The following is a 22,647-nucleotide window of genomic DNA, read 5'->3' on the forward strand; positions in this document are numbered from 1 at the left end:
GAGGAAAACTTACCGAGCCAAATAACGGACAACTGAAATATCCACGATCGATCGAGGATCAAGGCGGAAATCTCGGCACATATCAAGGAGAGGCTGAGTAATTAGCAAATCATAAGATTTTTTACCCTGTATAAAATTGTACCAAGAGTAGGACACCCCTACTATATAAAGAGGGTCTTATCATTTGTAATGGATATATATCAACGCAACATAAAGCAATATACTGACACTTTCTAGCTTTTATTATCTTTTTACTCTATTAGCCTGTTCATACTTCAGTTGAAACATCTTTGGTTCAAAGGTGGTCAAACTCGAGGGCCAAGGCAATTAGATATGCGTGGTTCGCATTTATTCTTCTATTGTCAATTTCAATATTAATCTGTCTTCTTAATTTGTGCTAAGTTATATCACGTATCCTTAAAATCACGTATAAATTCAATTGTTATCCGTTTTTTTTAGAGTAAACGGATATAAATTTTTTGGTGTAAGCGCGAAAAGCTGTAAAGCGGACGTGTCAGACTTCAAAGTCAGCTTTAGAAATTAATTCCAACCAATTTGGAAGGAATTTCGATCTAAAATTTTGACATGTTGAAGACCTTTGAGTTCTAGTTCTATAGGATCAGGCGACTTGCGATTTGAATGTTTTCAGCTCGGGATATGAATTTTTTTTTTAGTAAAGCATGCAAATCTGGAAAGTCAGCATGGCTGCTATCTTAGTCATTTTCAAACAATTTATCGCAATTGATCCAAAGGGAATTTGTCTCTAATTTTCTGATACATTGCAAAAGTTGATGTCTAATTTTATAGAATTAAGTGGCTGGGAATTTGAATATTCCTATACTAAGATATAATTTATTTGTTGAAGGCATGCACAACTGAAGGAACTAGTGTGTCACAATTCATGGCTTGATTTCACAACATTATCTGGGAAAATTTGCTAGTGATTCGATCGTAAATTTTACGTATATCATAGCTACGGAGGTCTACTTTTTAGAAACATAGTGTCATGAGTTATAGTAGAACAATATTGCAAAATAAGCACAACAACTTTAAGAAAGAAAGAAAAAAAAATCACAATCGAGTTGCAATATTTGACCCAAAAAGAAAAATATTAGTGTTATAAAAAAAATTCGTTCAATAACTTTTTTGTTATGTATTTTTTATTATATTATCTAATATTTAATATAATTATATTATTAATAAAATTTTTTATTAGCATATTATTTTATTTAATATTTTTATCTATCACTTTCTTTTTGTCATATAATAGAAGATATATATTTTATTACTCTTAAAATATTTTTTATTTTAAATTTTATACTATTGTTCTCCATAATATCTGAATTTTAATGAATAAATTCTTTTCTTTTGTTAAATAAATAAACTCCATTTCTGAAGCGTGGTAGCTTCGTGTAGCTCACACAGTTTCACTCTGAGGTTACAGAGCGTACATCGACTCTTACAAAATTGAAGCCGTCCTTTTCCAGTCAAATCACTCCCTCTCTCCACCACCGTCGTCGCCGTTGCCGTCGCCTTTCACCGTTCTTGTATCCGTCAAGGTCTATTTTTCGGCGGCCATACGATCTGTTCAACTTTTGCATAAGTGATTGAAATTCTGAAATGAAAGCCGGCAGGAAAATTTCTCTGCAATTCTTCATCACCGTCACAAGCTTTTATTGACTACAAATTATGGCCGAATCAGGTAAATAAAACTCTACTTGGATCACTCATGCGTTAAGTCCTTTTCCTTTTCTTTTTTATTTTATCTTATATATTCACTGTTACTTGTCAGTTCGGTAATTTTTTGTACTTAATCTCTTCAATTAGCATAGATGAATTGACTTCTGTGTTTCAATATTTTTGGAGTTAGTTAAACCCGTAAATGTTCAATTTTTAAAATCTTCTAAATCAAGACAGATTTTTGATTAGTTGTCTTAAAGGAAAAAAAAAAACTGAGTATTGGAAAGAAATGAGCGCGAGTACATCACCACGGATACAGAGGATTAGTATAGCTGACACCAACTAATTTGAGGTGGATGTATAGTTGATGGATTGACCATTTTTTTGGCATGATTTCCTTGGTTAGTGTTGATCTAAAACTTTGTATTTTACAAATGCTAAAGGCATGTTAGACAAGACGAACATGAATTACTATGTGTCTGATGAGTGAATTGTTGTAGTTATTGCATTCTATGTCTTTATGACTTTTTAAGTCTCAGAATCTTTATTTACTGCTTGAAAAGATCATGTAGCCTTGGCAAAAGCTTGTACAGGAATAACTTTGTATATTTATCGTCATTCTATATTCTCTTTAAGCTGTACTCTTTCAGAACAAAATTTCAGTATTCTATGCCTTTTAAGCGAAAGAGAATTATAGAAAAACTAAAAAGCTTATCACTTTGAGCTGATTGGCTAAACTCTAAAGTTAAAACCTTGCCTCATTCAGCTGGTCACTTAAGGCCACCCATAGAAAGGACACATTCACTTTCGAAATAAATGGTTCTTTCTCCTCTGTCCCATGTTAGAAGAGCTTTGACTTTCCTTTGTGTTTGCCTAGTCAGTCGGTCGGTCGGTCAAGGTGACTAATAATTGATTATCTAGGCTTGGTCCAATGGGGAGGGCTGTTGTAAGGAGTGACTCCCTACCGACCCTCTCTAGAAGGCACTCAGTGCATCCTAAAGATTCCAGCTAGTTACATATCCCCAGTTAACCACCTCTCATTGCATAAATTATAGACAGCAAAATAAATTCCTTTTTGTCATTGTCTTAAAAAAGGTGAGATTTCCCTCTTACAAAGCCTGAAAGGTCTTAAAATTAGCAATTTGATGGCATGATATCGTTTGTTAAATCATGCAAGAAATATCACTTGTAAATTGTTGAACACTACACTAGAATATTGCACTTATTGCTGACATAAGTTAGATGTAGTCAAGGCGTTGCAGTACACTGTACACATTTACTCGAATCCTTCTTTTTAACGGAATTCATAGGTCTTCCCGCCCTCATCTATCTTGTGCAAGTGAGCTCTTCCTATTCATGCCTTTCCCAGATTTGTCTCTTCCTCCACCCTAATTATTTCATGCATGAGATGGGTGAAAATATTAATTAACAATACCACTTGTGATAAGTGAAGGTGAACTCATTAATTCATAGGCTTATCATTTGTTTGACGCATGAATAATGACATTAAAGAGCAAGTTTTGATAAAAATGGCTATGCAAGCTGCCTTTGAAAAGAGAGTAAGAATTTGAGTAGCCTACCTAAAATCTTAAGGCAATGGGTGGAGTGATCCAAAACTTTTTAAACCACTTCAGATTTTCTTTTATACTTGATGTGAAACACTATATTACTCAACATCCTCCGGCGCACATAGCACGAATTTGTGATTTACATGTGGATTTGTAGACTTATCAGTGGCTTGCCAAAGGTCAATTTTTTTACCATGTGAAAATAATTTGAGCATCCAACACAAAGTAGGTGAATGGGAAATTCGCCTCAAGTTACAATGTTTAGCCATACAAACTCCCCACCTGTTTTCTGTTGCAACTCGAGAAACTCAGGCATGCAAAAGCTTAAAAAGAAATGCTGCTTGCAACTTGAGATACTTGGTCATTCAAAAAAACTATGGGTGTGCAAGCCTTTGTTGAGCTGCATTGTTACTACTTCTACTTCTGGGGGATAGGGGGAGGTCTTAGCAGGGGCGGACCTAGATGAGATAAAGCAGATTTATATGAACCCACTTCGTCGAAAAATTATACTGTCTATATAGGTCTATTTTATCTTTATTTGAGAAAATATTGTTATAAAAATAAATGTTGAACCCGCTTGACTTAAAAACAGCGCCAAGATAACTGCAAATGGATTCAGTTTTTCGAAAGGATCCTGGATTCGAAACCACTCAACAACAAGTACAACTTTTTTCCTATATAAGCTATTTCTATATTCATTAGGAAACATAATATTTTATATGTATTTCTGATGAGACTATTACGAATACGTTTCATGAAATGAAGACTCGGAGTACAGTTAGAATAACGTATTATCATTATTTTTTAGTTAATAAAATTTGTTTTGTTGATTTCTTTGTACATTACTTCATCATATGTTCGAATCTGCTTGTGAAAATCTTGGGTCCATTACTGGGTCTTAGTCAGTTCAGTAATTGTTAGTAGCTTATGTTGTTAATTTTGTTTATTTGCTTGTTTTTACATTATTACTCCTCCGTGCAATTTATTTGACGTAGTTTGACTCGGAATAGAGTAAGAAAAAAAAGATTTTTGAAACTTGCGATTTTAAAAGCTTAAAGGGTAAAAGTTTCATGGGGATACAACATTTGTGTGGCTATAAAAGCTTCTCATTAAGGGTGAAATGGGTAAAGTGGAAAGTTGAAAGTTAAATTTTTTTCCAAGCATAGAAATATGTCATTCTTTTTTAAACGGACTAATAAGGAAAGTGTATCATATAAATTGAAATAGAGAGTATATTTTTACGAATGACACTTGTTATGAATTGCTTCTTACTTCTTTCCAGAAAGATTTTCTGCTTCTTAGGATTCCGTTTATGGCTATTATATAATTAGAACATCGTTATCAAAGAGAACAGGTTTTTCATATTAGAGATGAGAGGAGCAGGCTTGTATTAGTTATCTGGTATTAGAAACCAATATAGAGTTGAGAAGACAAGGCAACTAGATTTGACCTCTTCTATTGCATTAATTTGGGTAGAAATCCATCATTTTCCCGTCCTGTCAAAGGTGTCGATCCAAGCGAAACTTGACCTGTTAGGGGTTGGACCCACCAGTTGTGGTCCGACTGGTACAGTTCAAGTCGTTAATGGGCCAGGTCCGGGTCAAACTTGAGACTCCTTTATGCAACCTTTGGACCTGATCTGGCCCTTTGACCGCTAGCCCCTTTTATGGCTGAACCATTAAGGGGTTCAGATTTTTTATTTCCATAAATTTTATATTTTATGTTATATTAAGTTAATAGTTTATCATAGTTAAATTGTTAGATAAAAAAAATTAACACTTTATAAGAAACATACAAAATGTTATTACTTTTTTTTTTAAAAAAGAAAAATAATACAAGAATAGTAAATAAAAACAAAACTTCATATTTTATTAATTTTCAACTGAAATTTGAATAATGAAAAACTTACTGTCTTACAAATTGGCCAATTAGAAGTTTGATAGAAAAGGAAAATGAATATTTCTCATGAAAATAAAACGTCCAAACTTTATTAAGGTCAACTTTGCAGATTTTAGAGTATACGAGTAGGGCAGCCCGGTGCACTAAGCTCTGCTATGCGCGGGGTCCGAGGAAGGCCCGGACCACAAGGGTCTATTGTACGCGGATTACCCTGCGTTTCTACAAGTAGGGCAGCCCGGTGCACTAAGAGTTTTTTTATTTTAAAATTTTTGTTTTAGTGGATCGGGTCAGGTGAGTTGGCATGTGGGCCATGAATCGGTTCAGACCGATCCGGTTAAGGGATCAAAATAGTGGACCTGGCCCAGGCCCCTTAAGTTTAGGGTGGGTGGTGTTGTTTTAGGGGTTATATGAACTGGTTAGTGGGTTGACCCAGCGTACTCGACATTTTTAATCGTCTATGATCAACTATGTTGCTAGGAATTGGATGTGGTTATCCGTCTATCTGATATGGGTGTAGATCTAGGAGTCCGATTCTTCATTACATAATTTTAGGATTCCAGGTTGTGGATCAAAGACGGATGCGGGTGCTGCTATTTAGCTAATAAATGTATATACGACATATTTAAGTATATACTTTGACACTTAATTGAAGTTAGTAAATTAAAGATGGTATAGCTAAATTATTTGTAACCACTTACTGTTTTGTTCATAAGTTATCTCGTATAACAACAAAGTTTTCTAGTACTATTTGTGAATATATATATATATATATATATATATATATATATATATATATATATATATATATATTTATAGCTAAATTATTTGTAACCACTTACTGTTTTGTTCATAAGTTATCTCGTATAACAACAAAGTCTTCTAGTACTATTTGTGAATATATATATATAAACTCTAATTACTTCATAAAAAAAAAAAATGTGACATAAACTCAAAATCTAACCTAGTATACTCGATCAACCTGTATTTCTGGGTTATAGGTGTAGTCAAAGTACCCAAGTTAGGTTGACCAAATTCTGTGGATCCAACTCTCACCCAAATTGTGTCGGAGCGACACGGATGCGGGGAGGACTTTAAAGGATCTGAGCAACTAGATGGTTCAACTTCACACTATAGAAATGAAACTTGATGAATTTTTGTCCCTCGGCCAATTTGATCATGATATAGTTAGCTCTAAGGGACTTAAATCTTCGACCAAATTCCCTTATCCAAATTTCGATGACGTCAGATGAATATTTGCTGCCTACTAGAGTAAAGGGAATAAATGTTAAAGAGAGAGAAAATGATTTTCGGTGGCATTATCCAACGAAGTCAAGAGAATGTTCATATTTTAGTTAATAGTGAGTCAATGAATAAATAAATAAATGATGTGGTTGTGGAGGAAGATTGTCAATTGAATAACTGCTAACTCTAACTGCTTGACTGTTGAAATTAGAAAAGCCATGTTTCCTTCGAGAAAATAAAGGCTTGTGATGTGGCCATAATTGAAGTCTACTTCTCAGCATTCATAGAAGAGGTAAATAAGAGCAGAAAATCTGTGTAACCTACCCCAAGCTTTTTGAGGGCAACTACTCCTTCTTTGCAAGTATGTGAAACTGCAGGGATGCTTGTTTAGTGAAAGAGCTTAGCTGGGTCAGTTTGTGAGGATAAATGAGGTAAGAAATATGAACCCGTAATGCTGAAAAATAAAGAAACTTATCACTTCTAAATATTCTAGCAAAGAGATGACACCCAATGGTTGGGAAAACCGATTGCTATTGAACATTTAACTAGTATTTCAAATGCAAACTCCTTACTATGTGTTGACGCTTTCAGTATTTGGAGCTAGTCCTTGGTTTGTGAGAACTACTTGTAGACTCTCCAGGAAGGCCTCCAACTCTCTAGGATTGAAGATTTATTACTTGATTCTCCTTGAAAGATAAGGGAGAGAAAAATGGAAAGGAATAAAGTCAAATACAGTAATCTCGTCTTTTATTTTACTTTATGAAGAGCAAATTAAAGGTAAAGTGTGTTACTAAGATTGTTTAGAGTTCATAAAATTTTCCAATTTTCTTATTGAAGTATTTCATAACTGAATACTCCTCTGACAACTTCTGGTTAGTTTTAATGTGCAGTTAGTTTGCCTATCATGATTTTTATTACTCAATGAGATCCCGTTTTCTTGTCCGATCTTAGGTTTAAGGAGATTCTACATCCTCTTCACTTCTGAGACATGCAACAGAACAAAAGCCAAGAGTTCTGATTTTCTAGCATAACCAGTGTTGTCAAAGGCGCGCTTAAAGCGTGCTTAAGCCCTGAAGCAAGGCTCAAACCACGTTGAGCGCTTCGCCTCGCTTTGTGGGCGCTTTAGTGTCGCATCAAGGCTCTAAGGCATACTTGTCTTTGCCAATGAATATAATCTTGAAAAGGCGACATTAAACAACTGATATTTTGCTTTATCGTAATTTTTTTTCAATTTCTTTGTCCATATATTTGTTATTCATACTTATAATTATTAGTCTTGGACTACATATACATATTTTTACTTTTTCTCTAGTTGCGCCTTTTTTCATTAAAGCTCATGCTTTAGTTGCGCTTTGCGCTTAAAGCCCTAACGGACCTTAGAGCTTTTTTGCGCTTTTCGCCTTTGATAACACTGAGCATAACATATGTAATTTAAATTTGTAGTCCACAACATACTGAATGTATCCTCCTGTTGTCGCTATTGTTCTTAAGACAACTTTTTCAATTTGTAGAAGTTTCCATAAGTAATTCTCAATTTGATAACTTAACAATTGTTAAATAAATTTATCACTTAACATAATAGATATTAGGAAGCCATTTAAGAACTTTGTAAAACTCTCTCTCTCTAACGTCTCTCTGATAATATGCAACCCCCCACCCGGCGACCAACCCCCACCCTTTCGCTACTACCGCGGCGACCAACTGGCGATCCACCCCACGGAGATAAGGTAAGGCCCTCCCCCCCACCCCCACATTTCCCTTTTTCTTCTTTCCTCCTATCTTCTCTCTCCTATTCTTCCTTGTCGTTTCTGCCCTCCCCCTTCTTCCCCTCTCGCCATCTTTTCCCTTCTTCTTCTTCTTCTTCTTCTTCTTCTTCTTCTTCTTCTTCTTCTTCTTCTTTTCTCCTCCCGTCCCTCCTCTCCTACCCCCATCCCCTTTTCTTTGAATGAGTCTCGCTGCCCTAGCAGCAAATGCAAAAGAGGGCTTCACCCTCTATTTTCTCTCCCATCTCTTTTCTTAGGCGTGCTCGTCGGAATTCCAGCCCTAGCAGCGGCAACAATGGTTCTGTACAGGGGTTGTGGCAACACCTTCCTCGGCACCCCGGTTCCACTCCAAGTTCTATTGTTCTGGAAAATTTGTTTTTGACTTGTTAGTATTTGTTTTACTGACTTTTATCCTTGACTATTGTATTTACTTCGACTTGTTTACATTTTCTCTGCCATTAGTTGAGTCATTTGTATCTTTTGCGTCCTAATATTTTTTAGTCTATGCATAAACTCTGATTGCTTCTCTGCATTTGTAGTAGTTGTAGTTTAGTCTATACTCTTTAGCATAGTTCTTTGCTTGTGTATGTGGCTACATTGAGCGATGGTAGAGTAAGGTCATGTCCTCTGGGGGGCGGGAGGGGGGGGGTAAGGGTAAGGGTTACGCTAGGCTGAAAGTGGGGTCCTGGAATATAGGAACATTGACGGGTAAGTCTATAGAGTTAGGGAAGATTCTTCCGAAGAGGGGGATTAATATAGCGTGTGTCTGGGAGACTAGATGGATGGGTACGAAGGCTCGAGATGTTAACGGGTTCAAACTGTAGTATTCAAGTGGTGCTAAGGGCAGGAACGGGGTAGGTATTTTTGTTGATAGGGATCTCAGGGAGATAGATATTAGGAAGATGAACGATAGGCTGATGAGTATCAAGCTAGTGGTTGGTTGGTTCACTTTACAAGTGATTAGTGCTTACGCGCCACAAGTGGGCCTGGGCGAGGAGGTCAAGAGGCGATTTTGGGAGGATTTGGATGAGGTTGTGCGTGGTATTCCGCACAACGAGAAGCTCTTCATAGAAGGTGATTTTAATGGCTATGTTGGGGAGACTGCTAGGGGTTATGACGAGGTGCATGGCGGGTTGGCGGGTTTGGTTTTGGAGATAGGAACGAGGGAGGAACCTCGCTGTTGGATTTTGCTGGTGCTTTTGACTTGGTGGTAGCTAACACGTGTGTTCAAAAGAGGGAGGACTACTTGGTCACTTTTCAGAGTAAAGTAGCCAAGACTCAGATTGATTATCTTCTCATCATGCGGTGTGATAGGGGTCTTTGCACTGATTGTAAGGTTATCCCGAGTGACTGTCTATTGACGCATCATAGGCTCTTAGTAATGGACTTGGAGATCAAGATAGCAAGGAAGAAGAAAGCGGTGTACGGTCAGCCTAAGATCAAGTGGAGAGCCTTGACTAAGGACAAAGCTCAGGAGTTGGGGGAGAAGCTGTTGGCCATGGGGGCATGGAGGAGTAGGGGGACGCGAGTAGTATGTGGACCACGACTGCGAACTGCATTAGGGAAGCTGCTAGAGTGGTGTTAGGGGTCACGAAGGGATACTCAGGAGGCCACAAAGGGGACTAGTGGTAGAATGGGGAAGTCCAAGGTAAAGTGGAAGCCAAGAAAACGGCAAATCTGAAGCTAGTGGAAAGCACGGACAAGGAGGAGAAGAGAACTTATAGGGAGTGTTATAAGAAGGTTAGGAGAGAGGCGAAAGTAGCGGTTACGGCGGTTAAGACTGCAGCATTTGAACGACTATATGAGGATCTTGGGGGCAAAGGTGGGGATAGGAAGCTGCACAAGTTAGCCAAGATTAGAGAGAGGAAGGCTCGGGACCTGGACCAAGTGAGGTGCATCAAAGATGAGGATGGCTAGGTATTGGTAGAAGAGGCATGTATTAGGCGTAGGTGGCAAACATACTTCCATAAACTCTTGAACGTGGAAAGGGACACGAACATCGTGCTTGATGAGTTGGAGAACTCAGAGTCTGAGTGATTTCGGGTTTTGTAGGCGTATTAAGGTTGTGGATGTTGACGAGGCAATGCGGAAGATGAATAAGGGTAAGGCGAATGGGCCTGACGAGATACCAGTGGAATTTTGGAAGAGCGCGGGTCGGGCAGGCTTGGAGTGGCTTATTGGTTTGTTAATGTCATTTTTAGGACGAAGAAGATGCCTTAAGATTGACGGTGGAGTTTAATGATTTCGTTGTACAAAAACAAAGGTGATATCCCGAATTGCAACAACTATAAGGGGATCAAGCTGCTGAGTCACACTATGAAAGTTTGGGAGAGGGGGTGGAGAGGAGGGTGAGGAGAAATGTGTCTATTTTCGAGAATCAGTTCAGATTTATGCACCGGGGGCTCAACTACCGAAGCCATAAACCTTGTGCAGAGATTGGTGGAGCAGTTTCGGGAGAGGAAAAAAGACTTGCATATGGAGTTCATTGACCTAGAAAAAGTTTACGACAAAGTCCCGAGGGAGGTGTTTGGAGGTTAGCGGTGTTCTGGTATCGTACATTATGGTGATTAAGGATATGTACGAGAGAGTTAAGACTCGGGTGAGGACTGCGGGTGGTGACTCAGAGCATTTCCCTGTGGAGATGGGTTTCATCAGGGATCGGCTCTTAGCCCATTTTTGTTTGCCCTGACATATTGGATGTGCTGACGCGACGCATACAAGGGGAGGTGACATAGTGTATGCTATTTGCTGATGACATAGTATTGATTGACGAGACGCGAGGTGGGTTAACGCAAGGTTGGAGGTTTGGAGACCAACGCTAGAGTCTAAAGATTTCAAGTTGAGCAGGTCGAAAACAGAATACACGGAGTGAGAGTTCGGTGATGGGATGCCTGAAGCAGAAGTAGAAGTGATGATTGATACACAAGTCATCCCCCAAAGGGATAGTTTCAGATATCTTGGGTTTGTAATTAAAGGCAATAGGTAGATTGACAAGGATGTTACTCATCGTATTGGAGCGGGGTGGATAAAATTGAGGCTCGCTTCTGCGGTTCTGTGTGATAAGAACGTGCCACCAAGATTTAACGACAAGTTCTATAGTGTAGTGGTTAGATCGACTATGTTGTATGAGGCAGAGTGCTGGCCCGTCAAGAAGATGAAGTTAGCTGAAATGAGGACGTTGAGATGGATGTGTGGGCATACCAGGGCACGTTCTTATCACACAGAACCGCATAGGTTTGATCGGGAGTTGACTTTGATGATATTGGGTTCGGACTGTTGTTCCGGGAGTTGGAATAGGTTCGTTATGTCATTTAGAACTTGTGTTCAAAATTTGAAATCATTCTGAGTTGATTTGATATGGTTCGGCACGAGTCTTGTAAGTTGAAAGTTCATAAGTTCATTAAGCTTGATTTGAGGTGCGATTCGTGGTTTTGATATTGTCATGCGTGATTTGAGGCCTCGAGTAGGCTCGCGTTACGTTTTGGGACTTGTTGGTATGTTCAGACCGGATCTCGAGAGGCTCGGGTGAGATTCGGATGTGGTTCAGATCATTTGAGAACATGTTGGTTGATGCTGGTTTGGGTAGAGATCTGGTGTGACCGCACTTGCGCAACCTTGGGCGCAGGTGCGGAGCCGCATATGCGGCACTGGTAGCGCAGAAGCACAATCTGGAGCTGGGGGCGGAGTCTGCAAATGCGGAGATTGTTTTGGCGCAGAAGCGAGTTGGGCGCAGATGCGGTGCAGGTCCTCGCACCTGCGATGTCGCAGAAGCGGAGTTTTTTCCGCAGGTGCGGGAGGTCGGGATTATGTTTGTGTCTCGCAGAAGCGAGGTTCTGGTCGTAAAAGCGACGCTGTAGGTGCATTATTTTGTCCGTAAATGCGGATGTGCTGGGCAAATGCATTTATATCGAGATTTTGGTTATTTTTATCACAACTTGAGATTTAGAGCTCGGTTTTGGGCGATTTTGGAGAGGATTTTCACCACATGGATTGGGGTAACTATTTTTGGCTCGATTTTGATTATATTTCATGATTCCATTTTAGCATTTGATTGATGATTTTAGAAGAGAAATTGGAGGTTTTTGTCCAAATTTTTCTAAAGTGAATATTTGAGATTTGAGCATCGATTCGAAGTCGGATTTGAGTGAAATTAGTATGGTTGGACTCGTAATTGAATGAGTTGTCGGAAAACTGTGAGTTTTGTCGGGGTTCGAGAAGCGGACCCGGGTTGACTTTTTGGTTGACTTTGAGTAATTGATTAAAAATTCGACCTTTATCGTATGAGTTTGTTTTCTTTGGCATTATTTGATGATTTTGAGTTGCTTTTGGCTAGTTTCGAGCCTTTAGGAGGTTGATTTCCTCGGGATGGCATTTCTAGAGTAAGTAACATTTCTAAACTTAGATTTGAGGGTAATTATCCCTGGGAACTATTTTGTGATGTGTTGGGGTGACGCACATGCTTGGTAACGGGCGTGTGGGCGTGCACCGGGGTAATCATGATTCAAGTTGACTTTTAGACTAGTACCAGACTTGTTCTGCTATCATATCCTGTTATATCCGTGTTTTCCCTTGTTTGATTACCTGAGCTGTGATTCATGTTAGAAATCATGTTTAGGCTATGTGCTTATTTGGTTGAGACCTAATGTGGCTATTTCTGTTGTTTTGAGTTTTCTGATTTAACTGTAATTATACACTCAGTCATGGTTCTTCATTTGCAAATTATATCTCAGTCTCTGTTCATCATTCATTGTGACATTGCACGTATCATTATGTTTTTCCATATGTGGAGTTGTTGGGCTGAGTGGTATAAGATTGTGAGCCCTTGAGACTTGAGAGGTTGATGACTGAGGTGGACCTTAGAGCCGTGTTGAAAGTGTTATTGTGGATCGGGCTGCACGTCGCAATAGGTCATATTGGCTTTTGATTAGCGGTTGGGCAGGATCCGCCCCTCTGGAGTCTGACATACTAGCAGTGAGCGCAGGAACAGTGATATATATACACATGCTTTAGTGAGGGGCATTGATGCCAGTCACCCGTACAGTGCTGAGTGATCGTGTGTGTGATGAAGTGGGCATTTGAGACAGACAATTTGGGTATGTTGAGAGTGAGAGTACCTGGGGTATCACCGTAAAATCATTCATTTGACATGCATACTTGGCATGTAGGCATGGAGATGCATTTTTCTCATGTTAGACGGTAATGTGACATTTATGATTTGACATGTAGGCATAGAGATGTATATTCCTCATGCTAGACGGTATATGATAGTTGATGACTTGACATGTATTGATATGTAGGCATAGAGATGTACTTTCCTCATGCTAATTGGTAAACGGAAATTCTTATCTGGTGTTGTGAATGGGAATACAGTTCTTTTGATAAACTCATGTTTAGTGTTTTAGGGGTGAGATTTGGAATTGACTGTTTTACTTGAAAAGCATGCCTACTTTCCCCGTAACTGTGAACGAGCTGAGCATATATCTCTTGAGTTATTTACCTTTACTGTTCTCATTATATTATTATTACGAGTTGGTTATTGGCTACTGGTACTGGACTCTGATCTCTTTTCGAGCTCGTCACTGCTTTCAACATGAGGTTATGTTTGTTACTTATTGAGTACATGGGGTCGGTTGTACTCATACTATACGTCTGCACCTTGCGTGCAGATCTTGGAACTGATGTTGCTGTGTATGGCGGGAGCTGACATTGAAGATGTACGTGCATTTCGGTTATAACTGCCACTTGTCCTTGGTAGCTTTAGATTTGCAAATTCGAACAGATGATGTATTTATTTCGTACCAGCTTTGTAAATTCTAAGTCTTAGAAGCTCATGACTTGTACTACCAATCCTTGGGAGATTGTATAAATGTTTAGTAATTTTACTCATTTACTTTTATTATTCGCATTTGAGTTGTATTGACTGATATTTGGCTTACCTAGCGGGTAGGGGTAGGTGCCATCACGGCTAGATGGATTTTGGGTCGCGACACCCCACCTGTGGGTTTACACTTTTTTTTTTCTTTGTTGTTCCATAGGTAACCGCTTGAAATTGTTTCTTTTTTAATATAGTTATTTTCCTTGTGAAACTACTGGTTGACTACCTATGAACGATGCCGCTTTGGCCTTTGAGAATGGAGTGTACTGATCTGTATCTGCTGATCTAGAAGATTTAGCAACTGCTGCTATTCTACTTTTCAGGATATGATATTAATGATTTGGTTCGAGAAGCCCAAATCAGGTGGTTGAAGCCTGCTGAAGTTCTCTTCATACTGCGAAATCATGAGAACCACCAGCTCTCCAATGAAGCAGCTCAAAAGCCACCCAGTAGTCTCCAAACCCTCTTACTATTGGAACCATGTAGATTGCTGTCCTCTTCCATATCATCTGACAAAGTGGTTGTATCCACAGGTGGATCATTGTTTCTCTTTAACAAGAGGGTCCTCAGATTCTTCCGTAAAGATGGGCATAGTTGGCGCAAGAAGAAAGATGGGAGAACTGTTGGGGAGGCACATGAACGGCTTAAGGTAACAACATTTGTTAGGAAATATTGTGTTGTTGATATTGCAACTGACTTTTTTTGGGAAACTATGGTGTGTTTCACATGGATGGTATGAATCCCCAAAATGTATGCATTTCATATTCTTCTCCAGTTTCTCTAACAATTTTCCATTGCATGAGTAGTTCCTATTTGTCTCTTCCATGTCCAGGTTGGAAATGCTGAAGCCCTGAACTGTTATTATGCACACGGAGAGCAGAATCCTACCTTCCAGAGACGCAGCTATTGGATGTTGGATCCGTGAGTGTTACTTGCTCTTATCTATCTGTAAGATGGTATTTTTTGGTTTTGTGCACTTTTAGGAAAGAGGTGCTAAACTCACCATAGTTTCAAATGGCACCGAAATTTTAGGAGTTACAAAAAGCTGAATGGAAGCTTAATATTCTAGAGCTTCCTTTTCTGTTCTCTCTCTCTCAGAGCAAAAAGTTGGGAGGTAACTGATTGTTCTTTTTACTTTATTTGTTCACAACTTTGGATGCTTGGGCAGTGCGTACGAGCACATTGTTCTGGTTCACTACAGAGACATAACTGAGGTCAGTCTTCTAGAACCCAGTACAAGCTAATATGATGTCATGACAAGAGTTTTCGGTACCACTGAATAATTTTTCATCAATCAAAGGATCTATGCATCAGTAGTTCTTTGTTCTTCAGTTTCAACCATCATTTCTTTCTGTAATCTTGTTTCCCTGTGAATGCGGCAATAATGTGATGCTGGAGATCCTTCAATCTCTGTATTAGTATTTGTATGTACAGCTAATATTGGAGAATTAAATATTTGTTTAGTGCATCTTATTAAGCTGTTTATTAGCTAGAACTTAAATATGTTAAAAGTATAACGAGTCCTAACATCATTAGTTTTTCATATGAGAACAGGGTAGGCAGAATCCAGCCTTCATGTCAGAATCTTCTCCAATTTCTTCTACTTTCTCTCCCAGTCCAAGCTCCTATTCTACTCAACAGACGGGCTCTACTCTCATCGCCGGTGAATCTTATGAGCAGTACCAGAATCAATCTAGCCCTGGAGAAATTTGCTCTGATGCAGTCATCAATAATAACAGGACGTCAGACATCACAGGGAGAACAAAGGAGGTCATGAGTTCACCGGGGCTTGAGATGAGTCAAGCGTTGCGAAGGCTCGAGGAGCAGTTAAGTTTAAATGATGACAGCTTTAAAGAAATTGATCCCCTGTATGCAGATGCAATAAGTGACGACAGTTCACTTGTCGAGATGCAGGGGAACTCAAACAGTCTGTTGTTGCAACATCATTCAGGTTTTTGTCATTTTCATCTCTCATTATTATTGTAGAATGCACATATGCATCCTTATGGTTCTCTGCTTTGGATTTCTATTACAGGCAACTCAAAGCTTGGAGATTTTCTTACTTATTAGTTATTTGTGCTTTATCGTGAACTAGGTAGATATTTTTGTCAATTTGCTTGGTGTGGTTGACTACTGCTTGTTCTTAGCCTTGTAACTGTTGACCTGGATACTTGTCGGAATCTGATGGTTAAATGCTAGCCTTTATAGTAGCTTGTTTGACTTAGAAGTGTTTGCAAAATAGTATCTTATTTGTTTATTTTCTTTAACCATTTAACCTCAGCTGAATGTAGATTGATACATCAGCATCTGAAGGTCCACTCAGAGTTAGTCAGAACTGTACACCATAAAGATTATTCTGTTGAATTTAAACACGTAACTAATTATAAGTTTTTATGGCATCCACTAACAAATAGTGTATGTGTGACTGTAGTGATATTTCTTGTATGTAGATTTTCCCATTATTAATAAAATTATTTACCATACGAAAAAAAAGAAGTGAAAGTGTAACTTCTGAAGTTCTGATAGCAGTTAACTCAATGCTTCCTCTTGGATATTTAATTCCGTGTCTTTGTGTTCATTATTTCTTTAAATGGAGCTCTCATCTTTTTCTAGTTTAGAAGCAATAAATGTGAAGGTATGCTGATAAGACTGTGCCTCTGTAGCTGAGAGCAGTGAATCACATCATCAACATCTGACCCAGGATGGTCACGTCTGGAAAGATATGCTGGATCACTATGGGGTTTCCACAGCTGCTGAATCACTAACCAAATCTTTGCCCAAGTTAGATGAGAATGTAAGAAAAGTGTATTTTGTAGTTAGCTCTGTTTCATTAGGCCTATCAATGCATATAAGATCAAGATATAGTGCAAGTTTTAACCTTATCTCAGGGCCTTCTGGTGAAATACAACACCTGCCTCTTATCATAAACCCACATCAGCTATACATTTTAATATTAAAATCTAAACGTGTTTTCACATGCCTATACTTACCACAGGGAATGCTGCAAATCTCATCAGAGAGAGGTGCCATAGAAGCATATCAAAGCTACAAGTGGCCTAATTTCAGTGAAGAAGGAGGCTCAGAAGGGTAATCATTTTTTCACCTCCAGAGGCCTCTAGCATGTCACTAATTAGTTAATCTCTGGAAAACTCGTGTTTCTTTGCAGCTCCCATACCAGCTTTTAAACAACTTGAAAATTTCAAGTATCCTGCATATTCTCCTGGGGTAACTGCTTTTGGATCCAATTCTGACCAGTGTACAACAATATTTGACCAAGATCAGATTGGTACTTCGTTTGAAGATGAGATGAGCTTAACTATTTCCCAGAAGCAGAAATTTACATTTCGGGATATATCCCCTGATTGGGGGTATTCATCTGAGGCTACAAAGGTATATGTCATGATTTAGTTGATTGTTTGCGTTTGTACTGTAAACCATGTCTGCTCTCCATGGTTGTGGACTTGCGATGTTTCTTGAAATTTGTTTTCTGCATGTGCAAGTGGTGTCGAGATCCCAGTGGATTGCTTATACGTTTGTTTAGTCATTTGAAATTTCAGTGTTCTGTTTTCCATGCCCCAATAACTTATATAATTAGTTATGGCTTCCGAACACGCAGACTTCCATCGTTTTGCAACTGGTATTTTAAATGGTATTACTTCAAAATCTTGGATGAAATGCTTTTATATCATGGCTTAATTTCTGAATGCTGACTGGAACCTGAATGTATAGCAGTTTAAAGTAATACAAAGGTCATAAAGAGGAAGAGATGCAACTGGCTCCTGTAACCAACTCATAATGACTAATTCTTTTATCAACATTGGAGCTGCTCAATGCTCAAAACCCCCTTAAATCTTTGATATCTCTGTGGAAGCATTGGTTTATACATTCCTCTTAGTCTCGACTCTAGGGATAATTTTTTTCGTTATCTTTTTTCGAGAACCGCCTAAAGTTCCAACTAAAAAGAACTAAAAAGGTGAAATAATTTTTCATTATCTCAGTTGAAGAACTGAGCCTCCCGATAAAACCTCTGTAAATGATTTCCTATAGTCAAATTATGCTGAACAATTTGAAGGTAGCTTTTTATGAAAGCAATTTAAAATCCTCCTGTGCACCTTTTATCACAAAGGAAAAAAAATCCTTCCGTGTACCTTATATTCATGACCATGCTCAGGATATTGACAAGTTAGATACTAAGGTGTAGTTAATAGTTTTCAGCTGGTTTCTTCACCCATTTTTTTAATTATTACCAATATTTATAACGTTCTAGATCTTCAACGCAGGTTGTTATCATTGGATCTTTTCTCTGTAATCCTTCAGAGTGCATGTGGACTTGCATGTTTGGTGATAGTGAAGTTCCTGTTCAGATCATTCAAGAAGGTGTCATCTGTTGCCAAGCTCCTCCTCATTTGCCTGGTAAAGTCACCCTCTGTGTTACTAGTGGTAATAGGGAGTCATGCAGTGAGGTGAAGGAATTTGAATATCGGGATAAGCCTGATGATTGTGCTCGAAATAATCGATCTGACGTGGAAGGAGCTTATAAAAGTACAGAGGAATTGTTGTTACTTGTCAGGTTCGTGCAGCTGCTTCTATTGGACTTATCTGCCCAAAAAGAAGATAGTTCTATGTTGAGCAATGATTTCTTGGAGAAATGCAAAGCAAATGAAGATTCATGGTCCCAGGTCATTGAATCTCTTTTGTTTGGCACTTCAACATCAACGATAACCATTGATTGGCTTCTTCAAGAACTTCTAAAAGACAAGTTCCAGCAGTGGCTTTCTTATAAATTGCAACGAAAAGATAATCAGATGGGCTGTTCTTTATCTAAGAAAGAGCAAGGAATAATTCACATGGTTTCTGGATTGGGATTTGAGTGGGCGCTGCACCCAATTCTAAATGCTGCAGTCAGTGTTAACTTCCGTGATATTAACGGCTGGACTGCCCTGCACTGGGCTGCACGCTTTGGAAGGTAATTCTATTGTTTTTTTTGGTTTGATAAACTACTTCACTAATCACTGTGCTTCAGTTTTCACATTAAAATTTGTAGTCAGTAGCAATAGAAGCTGGATTAACAACTCTTAGGAAGTCAAACATGTCCCACTTCTAGGCCCCAGGGCATTGCTCTAGTGGTGAGAAAACAATGCGTGATGTGTGGTTAGGTGCACATCACCAGGCTTGAACCCTGCTGCAACAAAAGCCTGGCATTTAAGTGGATAAGGGTAGAAGGGTGGGCCCATTATCCACCAAGTTTCAAATTGTGCACCACTGACCTATGGGATTTCTCAGTCATTTTAAAGGGAAAAAAACATGTCCTGCTTCCACCTCCTGAGTATACAAAAAATATAAAGATGAATGGTATTTTTACTTTTGACTCGATCACTCAGTTATTGCTGTTTTACAAGAAATACTGTCTCATTCCTAATTTGCCTAAGTGAAATTTTAAAATTGAGCACATTAGGCAGTATTTTTCAACTTTTCGAATTATTTATGGAGTAATATATTGACAACATGGAGAGATTCAGCTTTGAAGAACTTCATGGATGTTGAGATATCGGGGGAACTCCTTGAATCTCTCTCTTTATATATTTTTTAAAATTGAGCACATCAGGCAGTATTTTTCAACATTTCGAATTCTTACATGGAGAGATTCAGCTTTGAAGAGCTTCATGGATGTTGAGATATTGAGGGAACTCCTTGAATCTGTCTCTCTTTATATATGTCTGTGTCTGTGTTTGCATGTGTAGTGAATTTGCTAATGACAATCTTTACTGGGGCCTTATGCTTAGTAGCCATAGGAAGCTAAGTTATTTGAATATTCATATCTGTGACAGGGAAAAAATGGTTGCTTCACTCATCGCATCCGGGGCATCGGCTGGAGCTGTTACAGATCCCTCCTCACGAGATCCAGTTGGTAAAACTGCTGCATCAATTGCTTCCAGTTGCGGTCATAAGGGACTTGCAGGATATCTTTCAGAGGTAGCTCTCACCAGTCATCTTTCATCCCTCACATTGGAGGAGAGTGAGCTTTCAAAAGGTACTGCTGATGTGGAAGCAGAAAAAACTATTAGTAGCATATCAAACACAAGTGCCACCACAAACGAGGATCAGCGTTCTCTAAAGGACAGCTTAGCTGCAGTCCGTAATGCAGCTCAGGCTGCTGCTCGTATACAGTCTGCATTCCGAGCACATTCATTCCGCAAAAGACAACAGAGAGAATCTGCTGTTACTGCTACCGCAAGTGGAGATGAATATGGTATCCTCTCAAACAATATTCACGGGCTTTCAGCTGCATCAAAGTGGGCATTCCGCAATACGCGGGACTACAACTCAGCAGCCTTAGCAATTCAGAAGAAATATCGAGGATGGAAAGGTCGGAAAGATTTCCTTGCATTCCGCCAGAAAGTAGTGAAGATACAGGTGCTTTATATGCTTTAAGTCAAAATTGACATTTTAACCTCATTATACGCTATCTTCTAGGAAGGTCAAACTTGATAAGACTTCAAATACAATCTGTCACTAATACAGAAGTCACAATCATATTTATAAATAAAATATAAGTTCGGATCATTTGTTAATTATGATCTCCTTTTTTTTTTTGGGTTTGGGGTAGAGGGAATGTATGGAGGATAGAAAATAATTCGTTTAGCAGAAAAAGTGACTTGCTTGTGATTTCCATGGCAGGCTCATGTACGAGGCTATCAGGTTAGAAAGCAATACAAGGTGTGTTGGGCAGTTGGAATCTTGGAGAAGGTGGTGCTAAGGTGGCGTCGAAGGGGTGTTGGTCTTCGGGGATTTCGACATGACACAGAATCAATTGATGAAAGTGAGGATGAAGACATTCTCAAGGTGTTCCGCAAACAGAAAGTTGATGCTGCTCTGGATGAGGCTGTCTCAAGAGTGCTATCAATGGTTGAATCTCCAGGGGCACGGCAGCAATATCATCGGATTCTTGAAAAGTACCGGCAAGCTAAGGTAAGCAAAGCATCATTCTACTACGACATTTCTGTCACTAAAAGACATGATAGATTGAAATTTACATAGTTTTTTGCATGTGGAATGCGTACGTACATCATTTGGGACTGAACGGAATGAATTTTAGCCATCCTCTATCTTCCTTGTAAATATTAGGGACACAGATGCACAAAGTATATATTCCATTATGCTTTTAGTTTACTTTACCTTTTCTTGAAAAAACCAAGGTTGTGGGTCTTAGAGATGTGATCGTAAAAATAGTCAAGGTTGTGGAGTAGCTACATCGTATGCAATGGAACAAGGACAAATTAAAAATCCAAATAGTGGATATTGGTGGTATTGTCCGAGCAACTGGAAAACTCTTATGAGTGAATGTTCTTGTCTCTAAATTATTTCCAGCATATCTGGGATATGGTGGCAGTATTATTGGCTTCTTGATCCATGTATTTTACCCACAGCATACTCCATTCTATTGAAGAAAATCGTAACATTATTCATACTCCTCTGATTAGACCACTTGGCTCGGCACGTTCTCTGGCAGCATGGTAGTTTGCCTTCACCTAAACCATAGAGTAGAGCAATGTGTGAAGCTCTACAAGTGCTGCATATTGTCAATCCTAAGGAGGGGTATAGGGAGCTTTTAGATCCGCTTTCATAGTTCAAAATCAGGAAACTCATATGAACTAATGTTCTTCATCGCACCGCAGGCTGAGCTTGAAGGAGCGGAAAGTGAATCAGCATCAACTGCTCATGGTGACATGTCTAACATGGAAAATGATGACATATACCAGTTTCCTAGTTATTAGTACACCTGACATCTTCATTGTCATCCAAACTAGTCTCTGATAGGTACAAGAATTATACATTGAGGCTTGATTGCGATTGCAATTTGTAAGTCACTGTGAGATAGTATGTATGTTGTAGGTGCTGTTCATAATGTGTACAGGTTGATAGGTTAAGACATGAGATTTTTAATATTTGATGCCTGCAAGATTAGCTCGAAAGCTTTTCTTTTTTTCTTTCTAACATGTTCTTATGTGATTGAGCGCCTTTAGCTGCTAAATAGTTGATCGTCAAAGGGCAAATACTAGGGGTAGATTGTGGTATAGTCACTGGCATGACTGCCTATTTGTTTTTATTAATTTCAGGAAATCAGTAGAAATACTCAACCCTTTTTTGCTTACGTTTGGTTTCAAAATCAATGCCAAAGGCAATGAGATGGATTTCGTAAACCAAATTAATTCGCTGTTTTACCCTACTATTGTAGATCCGTAAAAATAGCATGGGCTAGCCAGTTTACGACTGGTAATTGAAAACTAACCAACGTTTGCAAGTCTTTCAATTACCGGTTGTAAATTAGGGTATTTCTATTTTCCCCCGTAGATCTACTACTTCAGTATAAGCTTGCCGTGTCCATTTGCATCATTCACAAAGTTCATCAGTCGACTGAAATTTGTCAAACATGATAAGCAGATTTTCTAAGTCGGATTGGTTTAACTTAAAGTCATCATGCATTTGACACCTTTCTATGATAGTAATCTAGCATTCTTCATGATTTCTTCTTTCTTTCTTCTCTCTTTTTTCCCCGTTGTTGTAAGCATACTGTGATAGGAGAAGAGATGCAGCTTGTATTTCGTGAAGTTTTTGAAAT

At 38.7% G+C, this 22,647-nt stretch overlaps 1 pseudogene; it reads left to right on the plus strand.

Annotated features, from left to right (window-relative positions):
- The first annotated feature begins 1,388 nt into the window (after positions 1-1,388).
- LOC107761409 (calmodulin-binding transcription activator 4-like) lies at positions 1,389-22,000 on the plus strand (annotated as a pseudogene).
- The last annotated feature ends 647 nt before the right edge of the window (positions 22,001-22,647 follow it).

Source organism: Nicotiana tabacum, chromosome 15, assembly GCF_000715075.1.
Source record: "Nicotiana tabacum cultivar K326 chromosome 15, ASM71507v2, whole genome shotgun sequence".
NCBI classification, from domain to species: Eukaryota; Viridiplantae; Streptophyta; class Magnoliopsida; order Solanales; family Solanaceae; genus Nicotiana; species Nicotiana tabacum.